Raw genomic sequence first — 20,875 nt, 5'->3', positions numbered from 1 at the left:
ACACAATGCCTATCCCTCCAAACACCACCCAGTCTGTCAGATTCCTGTGTGCTCTTCACAGCCCTCACTGCATCCTGCTCACCCCATGGCTGGAAGTGCCACAGTGACCACAGATGAAAGGGTGAGGAATGCAAATCTGGAAGCTCAAACGGATCAGTTACTTATCTTTAATAACTGATTTACTGCCATGAGGAAACCATGCTTTTCTTTTGGTCAGAGCTCCCTGGAAAGTGTCATCTAAGAGATGGAAGACACACAAAGAATTGGGTGTAGTGAATTAGGGGAAAAAAAAAGTATCTAAGTGTTAACCTTATTTTGGGACAGAAGTCTTTGCAGCTACTTTCAGACTTTGAAAAAGAGAACAGGCCTTTTTGTTGCTGTTCAAACTTAGTGGATTGTCAGTACTGGAGCAATTTTTGTGCTGCAGCAGGTTCTATGCTGCATGAGGATTAAGGTGAATTTCCTCCCACATACACCTCTCCCTGGCAACTCTTGCTGTTACTGAAAATGGTCCTCAAGCAGCAGCCTTATCCTGCTCCCTGCGAAGGTCCAGAGACCAGCAAATGTTTTTCAGGTTCTGGGAGAGAGTAGGTTAGATCTGTACCAGATGCAGATGGTTAAAACTGTCTTCTGCTTCTTCCATGGAACTAAGTCTAGAAAACAGCAAAACCAACAACAAAAATAAAACAAAACAAAAACATAACCAGACTAATTACTTTGTCTGCTGTGGGCTAATTGGCTGAAGATGTGGGTGTCTGGGACGTGGTGGGATCCCTGTGCATGTTTCCTGTGTATCCAGATTTTCCCAAAAGATCCTGGAGGGCCTATTCCCAGCCAGTGCTTGGGGAGCATCAGCACACTGTCCCCCACTTGGGCACAGTGCTGAGCTTCTCCCTCGCACAGAGGTGTCTAGGAGATATTTGAAGCCCTGGATGCTTCCAATTGTGTCTTCAACTTAAATTGGTTTTGTACCACATGAAGTATGAGTCTGGGCTGCTAGGGAATGCTGGTGCTATGCTGCAGGAAGAGTCTCATCGCTGTGTTATTCCTCATGTTCATCTTTCAGTCAAGTGACTGCAGAGTCAGACCCCATAGAGAGTACATCTGCAGAGAAAATGGTTATAGCAGCATCTTTATGAAAGCTCTCTGTGTGGATTGAGGCAAACAGAGGGAACTAGTCTTGGTGAGAAGGGAGATGGGGAGGTGGGCTCTCCCTGAGGCTCACCAGCAGCAGGATTTCAACTGCTCCCTGCACAGCTGTTTTTTATAACATTATTTTCACTTGGTTGGTGGAGGTAGTTGTGCTGCACACATGAGAAGTGATTGCTGGGACTGTGAGTCCAGCTGATGCGTCACTGTCAGTTCTATGGCAGCTCTGTGTGCTCTCCTTCTGAAGACTAGGACCACAGACCACCTGGGACTGCAGAAAACAGACCAGCTACTGTGTGCATATGAACATAATGCAATTTCTAATTATGCATCTGATCCTTTAAAAAGGCTGTGACAGACAGAACATGGGGCCTTTGCTTTGCAAAGAACCAGCTTGCACAAATCTCATCTCATCGGGGTGAGTTCCACAGTGCTCACACAGGAATAGAATGAACATTGCATGCAAGTTTGTCAGGACCTATTGAACCAGTGTGAGGCTGAAGGTGCCATCATAGCAGCTGTGAAACAGTGGATCACCTCTGCTGGTGCAGATTTTTACAAGCTTGGCATGCAGGTTGTTGGCAAAAATACATAGCTAATGGTAGGACTGTGTTGAAAAATAGTATTCTGTAGCTGAGAATTTGCTCTATCAAATAGTTATCATACTCTTTGTAGCTGTTGTAGTTTCTATTGAAATAAATAAGAGGCATTACTTTTGAAGCGATCTGCACATGTGTTTTAGAGGCCCCAGGGATTTTATTTTTCTAACCCAGACACCTGAGGTTTCTGAAGGCTCTTTGTTTTGGCCGACCTCTATGCTCAGTGGATCTGCTCCTTGGGGAGCTCTGCTGCAGACATGCGGGGCCACACCATCTCCTGAGCTATTGGAGCTTCTGTGTCAATAGTGGCCAAACTATACTAAACTGTCTCCTTGTTTCCATAGTGACATTTCTGCCTATATGAGTAATTTTGGGCTTTTCCTTGTCACACTCAAAAACACAGAGCAGAAATGAGAAATAGCAGGCAGCGTAACTGCTGTGCATCATGCACATGGCCCACCTAATACCAATGGAGCTGTGTCCAAAGGGGACCGTGCCATGCAGGCACTTTCCCAGGACAGCAAAACTGCATGCATTTCTGCCCCCCATTTTCTGGTGTACAAATACCCCAAGGAGCAAATGCTCTTCTACTTTGCTTGCATGGACGGTAATGCTTGCTATTAAGCTCAGATGTGAGTTTACTGGTACTGGTGGTTCAGCCTCCAGCTCTGTGTGGTGTCTTGTACCAGTGTGATCTGAGTCGCACTCCTGCTCTTTCATGTTCACTCAGAGCTGTAGCTACATCCTTGCTTTATCCTTGTGTAAGCAAGTGAAAAAACAGCAATTTGTGGTTAGATGTGTGCTGCCAAATCCATGTTCTCTAATTGCAAAAGAGGCTCCACAGTCCAAGAAGCAAAAGATCAGGGTCTGGTAAGCAACATGATAAATTTGGCCATGTGTGCTCTGTTTGCATAGTATAGTACAGTTGTCAAATAATATGCTTCTAGGTTCTGTGGAACAAATTAATTTTGTATCCTTTAATCAAAAAAACCATATTTTTCAAAACAATACCCACTTTTCCTTTCCCAAGGGCCCTGCAAAGCATAAAGCAATGCACAGAAAGGAGAGAAATAGATAGAGAAAATAAACATAGTGACAACATGACAGATCTTTATAATCTGGTAGAAATTTCTTTCTTTTTTTTTATTGCTGCATGAATCTAAGCCCAGAGTTCTGTTATCTGCTGTGATAAATAAGGATAAATTAATGTGAAAAAAAAAGTATTTATAGCATGAATATACTGCTGAGTAATATACTTGTTTTTGCTGCTTGGGAACACAGAGACCAAGTCTTATTCCACTCAAACACTTCTGTAACCCTGCCAGCTGTGTCCTGCAGGCACATCCTGAGTCCATGAACAGCCAGGGCTATAGGATTTCCTATGGAACAGTCAACCAATAGGAATGGACAATAAGTAGATGGTCAGTTCAAAAAGGAATTGGTTTTGGTTTGTGTTCTTCTCTTTTTTTTCGAGAGAATATGTAAATTAGCAGTGGAGTGCCTTGCTGGAGGGTGCTGTGGGTGCCAGGAGATTACAAACTTCAAAAGAAAGCAGAAAAGCTTAGAGAAAGAAAAGATCCTTGAGGTAGCTCAAGTAGAAAGCCAGCGTCTGAGGACTGGGAAGCCCCAGGGCTGCAAGCTGAGGAAGTTTGGGAGCATTTCCTAGGAAGTGTTAACACTTGTGTGGCCCTTTTGGAAACTCTCCTGCCAGCTACCCAGATCTGCAGTGTGACCCAGCGTGGTCACTGCCCCCTTCTGACTCAAGGCTTCATCAATAGGCGGCCACCTGTACTGAACATGACTGGTGTGTGCCCCAAATGGCAAAAAACCAGCCATGGATCTCTGGTCCCTAGGCATTGGCACCATTCATTAGAGACAGAGAGCACAAAGAGTTAAATTGCTCAGATAAGGCCCTCATACTTTCAGTATTGTGCTGAAGACATAAGATGTGACTGCATGGTTCTCTTGTGAATAGTGACTTGGAGAGCTGGAAACCTCTGAGGAAGCCTGGACACAGCATTTCAGTTTCCTAACACAGGATGAGCCCAGTCTTCACCAAGCCTGTCTTGCCTCAGAATGTTTTTCCAAGTAAGCCATACTGTAGGTATTCTTATATTTATTCTCTGTGATGAAGCTTTCCTAAGGCTCAGCCAGGTGCAATTTTATTTTTAATAGCCTTGCTGCCTCAGCAGTCTCATCTGGATGAAAAAGAAAACTGAACACATCTCTCCTTTTCTCTTATCTCATTCTGGAGTGTCAGGAGAGAATAGAAACAAGTTGAATTACCTTTCTACCTATTTCAAACAAATTGCTGTTTTCTCAGGTAAGCGTGGTTGAAAGGAGCTCTTGTTCAGGCTCCCAAGGAGCTGGTTAACAGGTAGGGAAAGAGGAAGCAGGCTTGTATAAGAAATAGTGTTGCTAGCAGGAGCAGTGAGGTGATCATCCCCCTGTACTCCGCTCTGGTGAGGCTGCACCTTGAGAACTCTGCTCAGTTCTGGGCCCCTTACTACAAGACAGACATTGAGGCCCTGGAGCACGTTCAGAGAAGGGCAATGAAGCTGTGAGGGGACTGGGACACAAGTCTTATGGGACTGGCTGAGGGAGCTGGGATTGTTCGGTCTGGAGAAGAGGAAGTTCAGGGGTGACCTTATTGCTCTCTACAACTCCCTGAAAGCAGTTTTTGGTGTGGTGGGGGTTGACCTGTTTTCCCACATAACTGGTGATAGGACCAGAGGGAATGGTCTCAAGCACCAGGGGAGGTTGAGGTTGGATAGATATTAGGAAAAAAATTCTTTTCCAGAAGAGTGGCAATGCACCGGAACAGACTGTCTGGGGTAGTGGTTGAATTACCAGGCCTGAAGTTATTCAAGAAACACTTAGATGTTGTACTAAGACAAAGAGTTTAGTGGGAGATATTGGTGGTAGGTGGAGAATTGAACCAGATGATCTTGGAAGTCTTTTCCAACCTTGGCGATCTCTGATTCTGTGATGTTAAAATCGGTAGCTTTGTATATAGCAAATGCAGAAGCAGAGCTGGCAAATCTCCCTCTAGCCCCAGTGGGAACAGAATCACTGCTGGGTTACACTGCTTTCTGTGTCATTAATCATCTGAACTACTCATCTCATGGCTAAGTAAATAGAAGGCTCATCTTTACAGGGGAATCACAGCAACATTTTGGCTTCACTGTTATCGCAGACCTTAATTCTGATCTAGATTAGGGAACACACTTCCATAAATACCTGCTTGTCTGCAAGTGAGATAACCAGAAGAGACCTCCTGTGCACTGAGGATCAGACGCGCATCTAGCCTGGTGAATCAAGGTCTGCAGTTTTGTCTTTCTGAAGCAAACACAATGCACAGAGATGAAAGACGTGCAGCAGACAGTGGTACAGCATTATACATACATTTGAATTAGTGATTAGCATTTTATGAGGAATGATGGATATCTCTGCATACTACCTGAAAGGAATATGTTTAGGGAATATATTTGGCAGCAGAATTCATAAAACTAGATCTCAAGTACTGAGTGAATATGTAAGGTACCCCAAGGCTTTTTAACACCTCATCATTTGCCACCAACAAACATTTAATAGAAAGCAGCAATAACGATCCTTGCAGAAACACCAGTGTTGATTTAAGAGTGCTGGAAGGTGCACCCCTGGGCTCCTGCTGACGGTCAGAGAGCTGCTTCTGAGACTCTCCGGGTCAGGTCTGCCACCTGCCAGCAGCATGGGGGAAGGAGCAGGGACAGTGGCTGCTGCCAATGCATTTCCCACTGGCAAAACTGCCATTATGCAGAGCAAAGTTTCTTCCAAGAGCAGCGAGGAAGGCCTCCCTACTTTGGCAGGAGATGTCAGAGCACCCAGTTATTACTCATTGCAATTAAGCTTATGCTCAAAATTACAGATTAAAACCTATCCACAAGTTCTGCAAAGAATAGCAGATAAATTCTGTCTATGCTCTGCTTTAATTCTTTCTGATAAATGTTTCTTTTTATACTAAGCATATGGTGCGCTAGATTTCAAGTCCCATTGATAAAGGCTCTAATCTCTGTAGTCTCTTTATTATATTTTTCCCATTTCTGCTGAGTTGGAAAAAGGCATTGCATACCATCTGTCAGCCTGATCACAGTGCAATTTGCAGAAGTTTCAGACTAGTACAGCATCGGCAGCAGCCTGCAGTTCTCCTCCAGTCTTGAGTTCTTCTGGAAGCAATATAGCCCCATTAAACACTTCCTTCACAAACAAAAACTCATTTGTGCAGCATGTTAATGACAATAATGCAAATGAATCTGTCATGTTCGTAGCTACTATCCCTAACCACTGTAGTCATGAATACATGGTAATTAAGCTATTACTGATAATGTAACTATGTCAGCACTACTAAATTAAGGGCTGTACTGTAAATAAAAATGGGGTCATAAAAAGAAAAGAAAGTATTAAAAGATAATGGGTAGAAATACTAAGGGGAAGGCAGGGTAGGCTTTGCACAGGCAAAGGAATTTATTTTAAAGGCTCCTTCTAAAGGATCTGTTTTGATGTCATAGCTTGAAATTGCAGCTAGAAGCTGATACTTGAAAAAAGCTGTTCCTTTTGTCCTTGGTGTCCTTCTAAATTCCATGACACTGGCAATTTTGTGATAGAATTGTCATAAGAGATAATCAACTTATTATCTTTCCAGTGTGGCTCCATCTCTAAACTCATAAATAACCATATAGAGTATGGAAAGATGACAGAACAGATCCCTTTTGTAAAAGTTTGCAATACAAAAATGTGAGGTTTCTGTGACCAAGTAATAATCTGTAGACTGAACTACGCAAAATCAGGATTTTTCTTATTTAGTAAATTCAGTCCTACTGTATACTTTCTGCTCTCTTATACTGTCCCCAGGGCAGTCAGTTTTAGCAGCAGAGCAAAATTGCTCCCATCTGAAGAACCCTATTTCCATTACACAGAGAAGAGAAATTGAGTATTTGTAGCAGAAGCAATTTTGTTACACAAATGTTCATCTTGAGAAACTCCACTGAAATCAATATTTTGTTTAGGCTAAATCTGCATGTAAATGAAATCAGTGTGGCTGTGGGTGACCAAGCCCAAGGGTACAGCATCAGACTTGCTGGTAGGCTCTGGGCCATCACCATTCTGCTTCAGCTCAAGGGGCTGAAGGTTTGAAGAGCTGGAAAGAAACTGTCCCGAATTAAAATGCAAGTTCATTCTGGGGGAAAGAAAGGAAAGATGAGGATGATTCAGTATGGGAAGGAAACACACGGGCCAAGACTCAGGAAGAGGGCTAGAGGTTCAGGAGCCATATACTGCATGTTCTGTATTCACGTGTTTTCCTGATTCTGTGATTTAACAGAACTCAAAACCAAAGAACACACTGATCAAAACTGCAGGACACCGCCTTTAAGGCAGACAAAGGCAGGCAAAGAAAGCAACTGTCCATAAGTAGTCTGTGACGTGTAGCAGATAGGTAGCATTGAAGATGGCAAGATCTCTCTGTTAGGTGTGAGTTTCCTCCACTGCATCACAGAGAAGCAGTCTGTATTTTTCTGAGGGGTATAATCCCTCATACTTCAGCATAGAAACTGATCTCCAGCAGAGACTGGAGGATGCCTCCTCTCCGGGCTGTTTATTCCACTTGCATCCACAATGCTTTTTTCTCTAACCCAGCTTGAACAGAGCCCTGACAAGGATAGGGCACTGGATTTGATGTCCCCAGTATGCAATTCCTAATTAAACACGGATGACGATAAGCTGCATCAATTTGCTGGTAGGCACCCTGGAGACTGATGTATATAGGAACAGGCACAGTATCCAGCTATGTGGTTCAGCAGCATTTTGAGATATTGCCTGGGAAGATGTGAGCTGGCTGAACCCTTGAGTCCACATCAGCTGGCAGCCACCACCCGTAGCTGATCCCCATCAAAATCTCTCTGCTGTGACCTGCTGAGCAACTGAACTGGAGCCAAGCGTAGATTTTGCAAATGGCCCTTCTGTTTCTAAAGCACTGGGCACAAAGTGTCCAGTAGAAATGTGGTCACCTTCCAGCTTCACATTTCACCCCAAATCCTGTCTTCTTTCTTGCCTCTAGGGTCCACCTTAGGCTTTGCCCTGAGACTGTATATGGGGAGCATGATGCTGGGGACAGGCGCTGCAGAGCAAGCCACCAGGGAAACTTTCTTTTCAATCAGGCATTCGTCAGTGCTGTCTTTTGCCCAGCTGGCATAGGATGAAAAAAATGATTTTGCCAATTGTTTTCCAATTCTATCTCAAGATTTGGTGGCTTTCTTGAAATGCAGTGTTGTTTAGGGTAGCTGGAGAAAGGAAGCTTGTAAGCCAAGGACAAAACATAACCGTAATAATGCAAGGCAGTGAGGAAATATAAAATAGTTTCAGTCTCTTAATCCAAAGTAAACTATGACTAGTCTAGGAATTACCATTTATTTTTAAAACTTTCTTTTTAAAGAATTAAGAATTATATACTAAAGGAAAAAAGCAGATTCAAACACAGTTATCCAGATCACAGCAAGAGAGCATAAAGGCAGAATTTCACAGGCATTCATCCTGACGGCTAAGATCAGAGGGGTTCTGGTGTGCCCCACAGATTTTGTGTGCATGGCAAGCAGGGAGCAGAGCTCAGCAAACACCCTGCACCCTGTGGCTGCAGTGAGCAACAGGCACAAGCACACAAGTAGCAAACAAAACAAAAGAGCAGCGATCTGTGAGCAGCGGTGTGTCTGTGGCTCACGGTCATCTGTCTCCTGTTGGCTCCTGCAGCAGGCAGCTCTCGTGCAGTGATGCACAGAGATGAACGTAACAGGATCAAAGCCAGCATGGCTTGTGCTGAAGGATTGGAGAAAAAGTTAAAATAGAAACGATGGCTTTCTAAGGGGTAATTTTGGTCATTTTGCCAGCTGTACAGCTTAGTGTTAGCACTGCCAGCAAACAACTGTTCTGATGGGAGCAGCTAAACAGAGCATAGCACGTCTGTGTGCAAACAGAAAATCCAAATGCAAAATCTTGTTACATTTAAAACATACAAAGTATATCAAAATGTATTAGGGAAAAAAGGGACTGTGAATTTTACAAGTATATGAAAAAATGGCCCTTGGGCTAACACATCCACTGCACGATAAAAGCAATAGCGTAACAACAGGATGTAAACCTGTATTTCCATGCAGTTTGGTGGGAGCAGCAGGTGTACGTCCTGGGGCCTGATCTTCCCCTGATGTGACTCCTTGCTCTGCAGATCAAATGAACCAAGCTGTCCTGACCATACACCAGCAAAGCATGTGCCCTGGGGTTCCTGCTCAGTATGCATTTGCTGGAGTGAAAAGGATGAAACCCAAACAAATAATAGTAATAATAAGAAGAATGATAATAGAGAGAAAAAGTAAAACTAATGAAGAGAAGGCAGCTCACATCTGTATCACCAGCTGTAGCCCCAAACATCTTGTCAAGCTGTATTTCATCAAGCTGCACCACTTCCTCCGAACATGAGTGAAATGGCAGCCCCGCAGGGATTACCCAGTGCCCAGTTAACAGTGAAAAGATTCTGAAGTGCAGAAAGTTAAAAAGATTTCCACTTTCCCAGCTTAACTTCCATGTTCTGATGACCTGAAGTTATCTAAGGCAGCGATATAAAAAAAAAGAAAAAGAAAAAAGAAATAAATAAAGAAAAAATCCATGGCATTTTCTTAAGGGACAAATTATTTTTAGCCATGGAGATTTAAAGCTCTCTCCAGGTTCCTGAACTTTGAGAACTTTTCCTCCCTCACTAAAGAGCTTGACAGCAAAGTGGATTCTCTTTTTCCCAACCTTTCAGCTGTTCTAATTAAAATATGTAAAATCTCCCTTTCTGCATGATGAAGGAATAGGCTTTCTTTTCCAGTGAGATAAAAAGCATTTTCCAGAGGCACTATTTCTAAGAATAATTGTTCCCTTCTCTGTTTTGAGGGCTCAGCTGCTGTCCTGTTTCACTTTATGGCAGAGAAATGGAAAAGAAACAGTCTAGCCCACTTTCCTTGGTTTTGGTTTAGAGATTACTAGTACCAGGCAGCTTTTCTAAGACAAAAAAATTGGATGTAAATCAAGTTAGTCTCGCTTCACAAAAATCACTCTGCTTTTTAATCACACACATTTACTCACAGTACTCTACCCAAATGCTGCTGGAGAAAGCTCTGCCAATGAACAGACTACCCGATAGGCATGAAAAAGCTAACAAGGCTCCCAAGCAGCTGGACTCTGGGATTTTTGGAGGTGTTTGCACCGCTATTTTGAGTAAAGCTGCCCTCTGCCACCATCCTGGCTCAGCCTTTCCCTGCTTGCCAGTGCTTTGGGCTGCCTGTATGTGCAGCACACAGCTCCAGCAGCTTCTGCTCATACCCAGCAGCACTGCACCTTTCGCATCATGCACATACCTTCCTCCAGGCACTGCTCCCCTTGGCTGGGCAGAACCTGGGGCTGCTCTGAGATGCAAAATATCCTAAAAATATAATATGTTGCTCTATATTAAAAAATAATCCTAAGGACAAAAGGAAATGAATTCAACAAATCAGAAGGTACTGCTCAAGAATCCCTGACTGTCACCATGCAACGACCTGAGGCTTTTGCCTGGGATTTAAAAGCAAGTTCTGAAACACGGGTTGACTGAACCCAAGCAGGAAGAAAATCATTTTGTGTTCTTGGACTGACAGAAAATGTAGGCTGAAGTTTTGAATAAATGATTTGCTCTGAATCATTTACTCAGCGCTACTTGGTACCTCAGAGGACATGAAGGGCTCTTAAACAAGTGCCGTGATGAAATATTGAATCGGTGCTGATACTGCGCTGCTGGGAAAGCAGCGTTCTGCCGATGCCTTTGCTGGTGTGCTCTCTGTGCCGTTGGCATGGCGGCTGGGCGCTGCTGGGCCTCCTCAGCACCAGCCTTACCTCACCTCACAGGTGGGCACTTCTGCCACAAGGGCTGATGCTGGCAAAGTGCCTTCTTATGAAAAAGTGCAGCAAGTCGAGTGCTACTGTGCATTATTCATCATTTAATAATAGCACGGCAAAGCCCAGGGGAGCATGGCAACAACTATGACCACACAGTGGGGAGGGACGTTGGCTCGGGGTGCCCATAAGGCCAGTGACAAACTCGCTGAGCATCATGCCCTGGTTTCAAGCACAGAGATAAGAAAGACACATTGTGGTGCTTGCAGAGGACAAAGAAGCCAACGGTAGGCTCTGCTGGGACGGAGCCAGAAAAGATCCACGATGGGGAGCAGCGAAGGATGCCAGCGTGCTCCCATGTGTGCTGCCAGGATGGCGTGAGGAAAGCTTGTCTGGAATTCACTGGACTCTGCCAGTCAATGAGCAACCCACTGTCCAATAGGTTTCGACGCCCATGTGTCAAAACGCCCGGTTAGCACCGAGGAGCCGTGCACCCCGAGCTCGGGAGCATTCACGCCGCGTGTCACCCGACGGTGCGGCACAACGTGACGGGACACGCGGCTGGATGAGAGCGGCCTTCAGACCGCCGCGTCGCCAGCGCGGGTCAGGCGTGGTTCCAGAGGTGCACGGCCGGTCGCCGGGCCGCGCCCGCAGCCCCGCGCATGTCGCTGCCCGGGGCCGGGCTGGGGCGCGGCGGGCGCCGGAGGATCCGGCTGTGAGGGGCGCGCGGCGGGCGCGCGTGCGAGAGGCGGGTGTGGGCGCGCGAGTGTGAGGGGCGGCGAATCCGCGCGAGGGGCGGCGTGCGGCGGGAGTGCGAGGGCACCGCGTGCGTCCTCGCCCAGCTCTGCTCCGGCCCCGGCCCGGCCGCCGCCCGCCCGGGGGCCGAGAAAGGCGGCACCGCGACCACCCGGCTCATCGGGGAGCTCTGCCCGGCGTCCCCGTCCTCCCCGCCGCCGGGGCGAGGAGCGCGATGCCCCGCCCGCTCCGCCCTGCCGGCCGGCGGCCCCGCGGCTCCGCGCCTCGGGCGGCGGTGTAGCCGGCCGGGCTGGGGCGCTCCGGCTGGGCTGCGCGAGCGGCGGAGCGCGGGCGGGGCGGCATGGGGGCTCCCGCCCCCGCGGCGTTCGGCGCGGAGCGGATTACAAATGAGCGGCGCGGCCCGGCGGCCCCGGCCCGCGGGCATCCCGGCATGTAGAGCCTGACGGAGCGGCGCGGAGGTGAGCGGCACCCGGGGCGGGCGGGCAAAAGGCGGGCGGGCGCCCACCTCGCGGCCGCGGCCGGGGCCGGTCGGCGCTGCGCTCCGCCCGCGGGAAGCCACCTGCTGGGGCGGCGGCCCCGCTTTGCTTCTGCCGGAGCCGCGGGACGCGGCGGGTGCGGGGTTCGGGCCGCCCGGTGCCGCGCCGCGGGAGCCGGGAGAACCGCCTGCCGCCTCGCGGAGCCGAAATGGTCCTTAACGGAGCGGTCCTCCGCCCGAACCGCGAGTGATCCGGCCGAGCCGCGGGCCCCGAGTCGGAAAGGTAACCGCGGTGCGGAGCTCCTCTGCTGCGGTGCCGGACGGTGCCTCGGCGCTCGGTCCGCCGGCGTCCTGCCGTTCGTAGTTAGCGAATTCCCCAGCCCGAAAAAGTCGGTGCCGATTTCAGGACTCCTCCTGAGTTCATTTGTTTACTACGGAGCTGTGACTCCTGTGGTCTCTTTGGTGTGAAAACATTCTGCTTGCGTGATGTTTTTGGCGGCTTTGACAACAGATTTGTTAGTCACGGTTATGAATATGGTAATACACCGCTCTGCCATTAAATTCCTCATGCCCTGAGTAACGTGGCTGAACGGTTCTGCGTGAAGCCTTGCATTTTGCTGCTGCATTGGAGGAGTGAGGTGGCTGCGAACTTCAGCCCGGCTCATCCCTTCCTCTTAACTTTTCTCTGATTTTGTGAAAACGTTTGGTCTTTCAGCTGGTGAGGTGCGAACCCCAAGTTTTGTGCGAGGTGCACCTCCCTGCAAGGAGGCTTATGCAATACGGAACAGAAAGGGGACACGGAAGGGAAGGTTTGGGGAAAGGATGGTCAGGCGGTGACACTGCGGCGTGTGCGGGCTTCCAGGTGGGAAAACCTGAGGGTTGTTTCCATTTGCTGTGGGCATACTGCCTGACCGTGGGCAGGTCTCATGATACTTGTGGTGTTGCTTGCTTTCTGCGTAAGATAGTGGCTTCTCCTGTGCTGCTACGTCTCAGGACTGTGAAGCTACTCAGAAGCCCTTGAAAATGCTTTTCAGCCAGGAGGTACTGTGTGAATGCAGATGACTACAGTAATACTACAGTAATACGTTACTGTTTCTGATATGCTTTTCAGAAGTTACATCAGTGTCCTTAGGAAGTTTATGGAAAATATGTGGCCAAATGTATTTTCAGACATCTCCAAAGCAGGCTGAAGGAGCTATTTTCTGGAGTATTAATCCCCTGTAAAGAAATCTAGTGTCTTTTTTTTTTTTTTTCAAGAAAAAAAAAATCTATCACTTTTGGGTGTCATCATGTCACTCCATGTTCGAGCTGTGAATATTTATCCCCCAGTTTCTTTACATGTAGCCCAGTGGTAATTATGAGCTGAAGAAACACCTCTGTCTCATACTGCTTAAGCCATCAAGTGCTGACTGAAGGCATGGAACAGCTCACCCCAACCATGGCATCGCGTTGGCCCAGCGTGAGCCCGCTGGTCTGTGGTGTGGCTTTGCTGTTGTGTTTGACTGTACTTTAATTCTGAGCTGCAGAACAGATCAGTATGTTATCTGCTCAGAGCAAGTCTTCCTAAGATAGAACCGCGTCTCAGGGACTACTGCAGAGTGCATTTCTAGCACTTAAACTAAAGAAAAAGGTCCGAGTGTTGTTGTTAAGCTGTGAAAAGAAACTAAATGGAAAAGGACTTGAGTTTGAGAGTGACCTCTGATCAGCTTTAATTTGTCTTGCAAACATACAGAACATTAACATAGTTTCTTACTTCAATTGCTGGGAGTCTGAGAGAATTTCTAATTTGAGCTCACTGTTTTCATTTGAGCATATTGAAATCTCACTGTTCTTGTAATGTATTTTTTTTAAAGGCATTGCTATTTTTCTTAAGCACTTTCTGCTTTTATAGGATCTCTGCATTTGAGGTAATGCGAGTCACACCGTTCTTTGATTAATTTGCTTTTTGCAAACTAATTTATTTTCAGGCAGCCTTAAAAATCTTAGAATGTCGATTCTGAGATCTTCTCATGCTGTGGGTTTAATAGACAAGGCACTGTCAGCTGAGTTATGAGTCCTTCTAGTAATATGATTACACTGGTTTTTGAGGGATGGAGTTCTTGAAAACATACCTCAGAGGAGAAAATTTGCAAAAGCTATGTGCAAATAAATTTTTCCTGCAACAGATGGAGGAGCTTGATAATCACTACTCAAGAGTGGCTAAAATTAGTTTGAAACAGAAAGATTGTTCCTACAAGCACAGTAGTATAATTTGTACAAAACGAGCCAAATTCTGCTAATTGTTATGCTGGTGTAAATAGAGAGTGATTTCTTTGCCTGGAGTTCCTCCTTTTTCATAAAGCAGCATAAGGGATTATGATGATGTTGGCTTGTTAAGTGTTTGTAACAAAGGTGAGTTCTTCCTGAATCCCAGAGCTAGACTGGCCTACGGTTTAGTCCTCTGTTTGTGAACAGCAGAGATCCCAATTGAAAATCTGCTGTAATATGATTGTGGGACGAGGGTTGCTGAATGACTTGAATGAATAGCTCAGGGTAAACAAACATGTAAATCATTTCTGGCTAGAGAAGGAGAAGGGATAAAGGGAGAGAGCAGAGAAAAGCCAGTCCCATGGGTGAGATGGTTGTAGTGAATTGATCAGCAGAGACCACCAAGCTCAGCAGGATTGATCTGTCAGAAGCTCAGGACTGAATCTACAGCGGTCTTTTACCTTGGCAACAAGAGGAACCTGTAGAAAAGAAGTGGCCTAATGCAAGTATTGCAGCCAAGCAGAGTTTTCCAGCTGTTTGGGCTGCTAGTCTGGCACAGAGATGAGCAGGCTTGTGTCAGAGGCTCCATTTGGCACACCTAGATGGCCTGCATGAGAGTGGGTAACCAGGAGTACTGCCTCTTGGTTGGACTAAATGATCTTAACGGTCTTTTTCCAACCTTAATGATTCTGTGATTCTCTCTGAGAGAGGGAGGATCTCTTGCTGATTGGTAGTCTCCACAGCACCCATTTTGGGAAAAATTTCAAGCTAGCAAGTGGTTCCCAGAAGTTTCTGAACGTGAAATACTGGTTAATATTGTGGTATCAATATGAACTGTGGAAGGATCGAGATCCACCTTACTGTTCAGATTAAGAAGTACCAGAGCAAATCTGTGGCTTTAAATCAATGGTAGATTTCTTTTTTGCTAGTTGAGTCCCTAGGACAAAATTGGAGCAAGGCAAAGGCTATTCTCATTTGCTTTCCCTGCCAAGGGAGATGCCCAGCAGGCACAAATCACTGCAGCAGAACATCTTGCCAGTCAGATCCCCCTTTGTGTGCCCAGGCTCAGTGCAGAGGAGGACAGTATCACAGGGAAGGGGCACAGGAAGATGAGCTGTCTGTATGGGGGTGAAGACCGCAGCCATGAGTCTGGGGCAGGTTTTTTATCCCATTCAGTTGTCTGAGCTGTTACGCTTCAGTGTCTTTTCAGGATAAGTTAGGTTAATGCTCCTGGGGAAGTGAGAAATGTGTTGGCATCCAGGGCTGAGATGAGCACTGGGACTGGTCCCTTCTGCTGCGGGAGGATTCTTGCTCCAGAGCTCTGCCTCCCTGCTGCCTTGCCTGCCTCTGGCTTTGGCTGCTTCTACCATCATCTTAAAGAGAGGCTGCTGTGTTGTTGCGTGCCGCTGTTCAACCTGTGCTCCTGCTGAGATATGGCTCTTCTCAGGGAGGAGTCCTCAGAGTGAAACATGGCTGTAGACATCTCTGTCAGATGGTGGCTGTGAAGGGAAGGAGCTGTGTTTCTGTATCTGTGTAGCCAGTAGACCTCGATCCTGCTTTCTCTATTTTTTCTTTTTCTTCAGAGTACATCAGGTTTTATACAGTGCTGGTCACAGCAGTGGCCATGATAAGAGACTTCAGGCAGTAGGACTGAGTGACAAAGCTCTCAGATCACATCCTTGCTAATAGGAATTATGGGTGTTTGTGTTAGATTGTTGGACATGTATTATTATTTATTCTTGACGCAGTCTCTGGATCCATGCCAGGAAGCTATTTTGCCCTTATTCCCTTCTCCCTCCTCTCAGTCTTTCCCTTTTTTTTTTACACACAGTGAACATGTTCCAGTCAGAACTAAGGCAATTTCCTGGCCTCTCTCATGTGCCCTGCATCCCTTTTGTATCCTTAGCTGTGAACCTGACCCGATGTTTGGGAAACACTGACTTAAGCACCTGAATACAATCAGATATGTTTCCCATCATGTCCGATAATTAAATTGTAGCACTCATTAGCACAGGATGCTGAGCAGAGCAAAAGCAGGTTAAAAAAGATGAGAGGAGTTCACAAAGAACAGAGTGGGTAGGAAGCACAGTGGTCTGGATGTGACCTCTGGCTCTCTGTGTACAGATTGCCTGATGCAGGGGAGTGCAGAAGGGAACAGCTGCTGTCAAAGCAGTGGCACACACTGCCTCCCACCACTGGAGGGGCAGCATCCTGTGCTGAAAGGCAGTGCTGGGGGTCTGAGCTGTGCCTCTGTTCTGAACCAACACCCATAGCCTGCTGAAACAGAGCAATTTGCTTCCTTGGTAAAATAAAGAGAGAAGAACGTGGAACAGAGTTTATTGGGCATTTTGGTACCAGAATGATAACCAGAGTAGAGATGTCAGCTTGCTCTCACAGGTATTAATGGATTAGCGTAGAATGCTGTGAGGATTTTATTGTGTGAAGCCTTACTGGCAAAGTAGTGTGAGAGCAAGAAGCTATCTGGGGCTCAGGGCTACGTTTGGGGCAAGAGGATAAAATAATTCTACTTTCTCATTCTATCTTTACGTCTTGTTCAGTCTGTGTTGTACTGTTGTATGAAATGGAGGTGCTGATCTCTTACTTAGCCTGGAGCTGCTGCTAATGGAAGTATCTATAGTGTGTATGGGAGCAGTTGAAAATTTCCAGGTAGAGAGATATCCAGGTCTCTAAAATTGTCCCACTGTCCTAAAATTGTTCCTACTGGGAATAAAAGGAATAAAGATTCCCAGCTCTTCATCACTGACACTTCACCCAGTTCCCTGGGAGATCAGACTGGGTGCGGGGATGCACGCTCACCCAGTAACTGGGGAAGGGCAGGAGGGCAGGTTCCCATGGTGCAGCCAGGAAGGCTGTTTCAAAGAGAAGCATCTTCTGCAAGAAAGGGATTTCGTTTAATGATAGAGGAAAAATTACACTGGTGAAGGTAGTAAAGGCAGATCTGGAGAGATGAGGAAGAGGGCAGGTTAGCCTCAGAGAATGTGCGAACACAAGGTGTGAAGTTTCTGCAGTATATTTAAGGCTATAGTGAAAATCCTTTATCCAGATCTTTCTTTCCTGTGTAAGACCATCGAGATCCTTAGGCTAAGACTCCTAAAAGTCGTCTTAACCCTGCTTCTCCTGCAGTGCCTTGTTTCTTCATCAAGAAAACAAAGAACTGTCTTCCTCTTGCAAAGGTCCCTAGAGGTTGATTTGGAAGCTCACGGTTCCCAGTGGTTCCAGAAGGATTGCAGGAGGGAATAGGGCTGTTATCTGCCTGGCTCCCTGGCAAGGAGAGCAGCTCCTGTGAGTCCCAGCTGTTGCCCTGCTGTCAGCAGGATGCACAACAGGAGATAAATACAACTTGGCCACGTCCCTCTTCCTGACAGGCACCAAGTGCCCTCTCAGTGCTGTACATGTAGGGACATAACCTGAACTCAGAGCAGAGGTATACTTTATGGCTGGGAAAAGAGCTTCCAACTTCTCTGACTCCAGGTTTAAAATAAGTGTACGCCTTCAAATGTACATCTTTGTTGAATGGCAGCGTGAAAGCCTGGAGCTCTGTGTTTATGGAGTGTTAGGGCAAATGTTCTGACACTTGTCTGTGGGATTCTATTGATCTTGAAATCATGCCAAGTTTGAAATGATACCTCTGTGGCTCTCCTATTTCTTCACCGTGTCCAGGGATTGATGCTGGTGTGCATGTATGTGCACACCACTGATGTTATGTGGAGGCATGATGACTGGGAGCACTAAGTTGTGGATTTGCATGCACACATACCCGCACACAAAATGGCTTCACTTCCATGTTAGTTCCTGCAGTTTTCCCTGCACCCTGTCTGTAACCTAATCAAACAGGCTGAGCAGCTGGTGAGTGGGCGCCGTGCCTGTCAAAGACATGGTATGAATATCAGCAGTCAACAAGCCATCACATTAGCTATTGGCACAAAATGTAATTAGTGAGGGTAGGCACCCCTCCCAAAAATAAACCCATTGCTGTCCACAGAAGCCACTTGAACCCCTGGTTGGCTGAAATAGTTTTGCAAAAGAAAGAAGTTGAAGGGTGGCATGGCTGAAAGTAATGTAGGCCGGATGCTACAACAGATGAAAGGAGGTGGTGTTTTAGAAGCCTTCTAGTTCTCCATGCAAGGCTTTATGTCTGACCTCCAGCAGAAATAGTTCACTTGCACTGACCGTATCCTTGCAGAGAGGGTCAGGTAGTACACGTGCTGGCACATCTTCCTGAGTTGTCTTCTCTTGTTGAAGAAGGTTTGCATGTACTTTTGAATAGAACAAATTGGGATTCTTCTTCTTGCAAAAAATCTTACAGATTCCAAAAATCTCACTCATCTTCAGCCTGCAAATGTAACAGACATCGAGGCTGGAAAATATGTAATTATCTGCATAAAATTGAACATGTAGAGAAGCCAGGACCCTGGTAGTTAAATTGCTCATCAGAGGGCTGGGGAAAGAAAAGGAAATGCTGGGATTCAGGCCACCAAGACAAGGGTGGGCCTGGCCTGAAGGCTTTTTGTCAGATTTGTCAGAGCTATTAGCCCTGTTTGGTCCCTGCTCAGTGTTTTATTTCAGATGTCCTCTAACTAGGTTACTTGGTTTTGTTGTGTGGTTTTGTTTTGTTTTTTTTTTAATACTCACTAGCTGATGGCACCGAAGTTAAGCATGACGTATTTGGAATGTAAAGCAGCAGTAGGGCTGCTGCTGTGACCTTCCCATGCGTTAGTTTAATCTTTTTCTCTTACAAAAGTCATCTGGAGACAAAGATCCCTACCTTATCACTGACCTATGTGGAGAAGGCCAGGTAAGGGCTTTTTTGTGTGTTTGCTTTTTTGGGATCAGAGTTGTTCTTTTTTTTCTTGCTTCTGCACTCAGAGCTTCCCCTCGGTGGCTGTGTTTGTGGAACAGGACGCTGCCTTCACTAGCATGCCAGGCAGGTAGAGATGACCTCTTCAGAACATCACTGTGTGCCTGCACAGGCAGGGGATGACAATGTGGTTGTGGGCCTGTGCTCAGGTCAGCCCTGGGCAGGCACAGAATGGTCAGGTAAAAGCTGAGCGCTTGTCTTTGTGCTGTGTCTTTGCGATGGGATCTGAAGGGTTGTTCCACATGGTGTCACAGACACCTCAGTCCTGCACCATGGTACCTTTCATGGCAGTGCTCTAAAATCTAAAAGATACTAAAGTATCTTTTAATCTGGTTGTTCTGCCCAGCTTGAGTCCTTGAGTGCTCTGAGCAATGGCACAGGCCAAGGTCCTTGATGGGTGGACACTGATCCTATGTTTGAACCAGGATAAGACCACAGAGTCCCATCAAGTCTCCACTGCTGTCAGGTTATTCACAGCGATTACATCGTTAGATGGATTTTGTTGGTGTGGTTTATGGACATTTGGGAATCTGATCCCATTTCTACAAATGGATCCCGTCTGTATTCCTGTCTGTTTGGCCAAACACACTTTTACCAGCAGTGGCTTCTAGGTTGCTCTGTCACTACTGTGGTGCCTGGAGGAAGATGTGGGCAGCTGCAGGATGCAGCTCTTCCTGACCAGACATGGATACTTGGGCTTGGGAGCTGCTCAAATGCCTGTCAGCATCCAGATGCCCCATGCATGACAGCAGGGGCTTCCTCCCTTTTTGAGTGGTAGCTTTTTGAATGTGAGTGGGAACACACTGGGGGTACGGCCTTGTGCAGGTACAGAGCAGTGCAGGCTGTTCTGCAGCGTGCTCCTGAGCTGTTGAAGCATTATGAAGGGAATGTGGAGTTCAACAGAAATTGAATTAGGCTTTTAGTTCGTGTTCATTTCTGTAAAACCTAAAGTATGTTAAATTATATCAATACTGTGCCCATATTGCTGTTTAAATCTGCTTTATGGGTTAAGCCTCTTAGCAAGCAGTTAGGGGAGATGAACATCAGCATCACCCATTCACAGACAAGGAAGCAAGCTCAGTAGCATCCGTAGTCATGCAAGATCCAGAGGCAGGAGATGGATCTTTCTGCTTTCCTGATGCTATGCCACACAGAGCTGTCACTGAGTTCAGTTTATTAATTCAGAGTTAAAAGCAGAGTTTGCTACTAATAGTGTGGTTACATGAGGGAAACCAACATGCTGCCTAGATTTTGTAATGGATGGATTCCCATTTTAATCATCTTTTATAGCCCAAACATATACAGCATGCCTTACTGAGTGGTGAATGGGGACTCAGGTCGTAAAAGAATTCAGTGGGGTGCACAGAGCTCAGCCTGCTCCCCACAAAGAGACCTTTAGCTGTTGAGCCTGCATCATGTTGTTAGGAACAGCTTAAACTCAATAGTAAACATGTGTCCAGTGCTAAAATGGGACCAGCAGCTGAGAAGTTAGAAAAATGTAGTAGGATGTTGATGAAAAGGTTATGAAGCCCTCTCGCAGGCTGATGTGGAATGGATCAAGCTGGGGGTTTAGTGGTGCTCAAGTCTGCCCAAAGCAGGGTAAATAGCTCTGAATTCTCATCTGTAAGTATAAAATGGAAATACTATGAGCAGGCCTTCTTTTCAGTGAAGTCTCTTATAGGAAAGATCATTTATAATTATCATGGGTAACTGATGCTATTCGAAAGTACTGGTTTGTTCCTAAATTAACCAATACATCAGTAGACCTACTCTTTTCTCATTTAAATTCATTCATTTTTAGTATTGGTTTGGATCCAGAGCCCTCATCTACTGTTT

The 20,875-nt window shown here is 46.4% G+C and overlaps 1 protein-coding gene across 3 annotated transcripts in view; it reads left to right on the top strand.

Moving 5' to 3' along the window:
- Positions 1 to 11,766: 11,766 nt before the first annotated feature.
- The window catches only part of TRPC5 (transient receptor potential cation channel subfamily C member 5), a 94,443-nt gene continuing 85,334 nt past the window's right edge, over positions 11,767 to 20,875 (top strand). The window contains exon 1 of one of the 3 annotated variants that reach the window (XM_031594458.2): positions 11,767 to 11,896. The gene's annotated coding sequence lies outside the window, so the exon portion shown is untranslated. Of the gene's footprint in view, positions 11,897 to 12,077; positions 12,197 to 20,875 lie in introns of those variants that run through there. The other 2 variants (XM_090150105.1, XM_090150106.1) reach the window with 2 other exon arrangements.

The sequence above is a fragment of the Phasianus colchicus genome, chromosome 14 (genome assembly GCF_987193195.1).
Source record: "Phasianus colchicus chromosome 14, bPhaCol1.hap1.1, whole genome shotgun sequence".
In the NCBI taxonomy this organism is placed as follows: Eukaryota; Metazoa; Chordata; class Aves; order Galliformes; family Phasianidae; genus Phasianus; species Phasianus colchicus.
The sequence above is the reverse complement of the archived record's forward strand: the minus strand, read 5'-3'. Positions and strand labels throughout refer to the sequence as shown.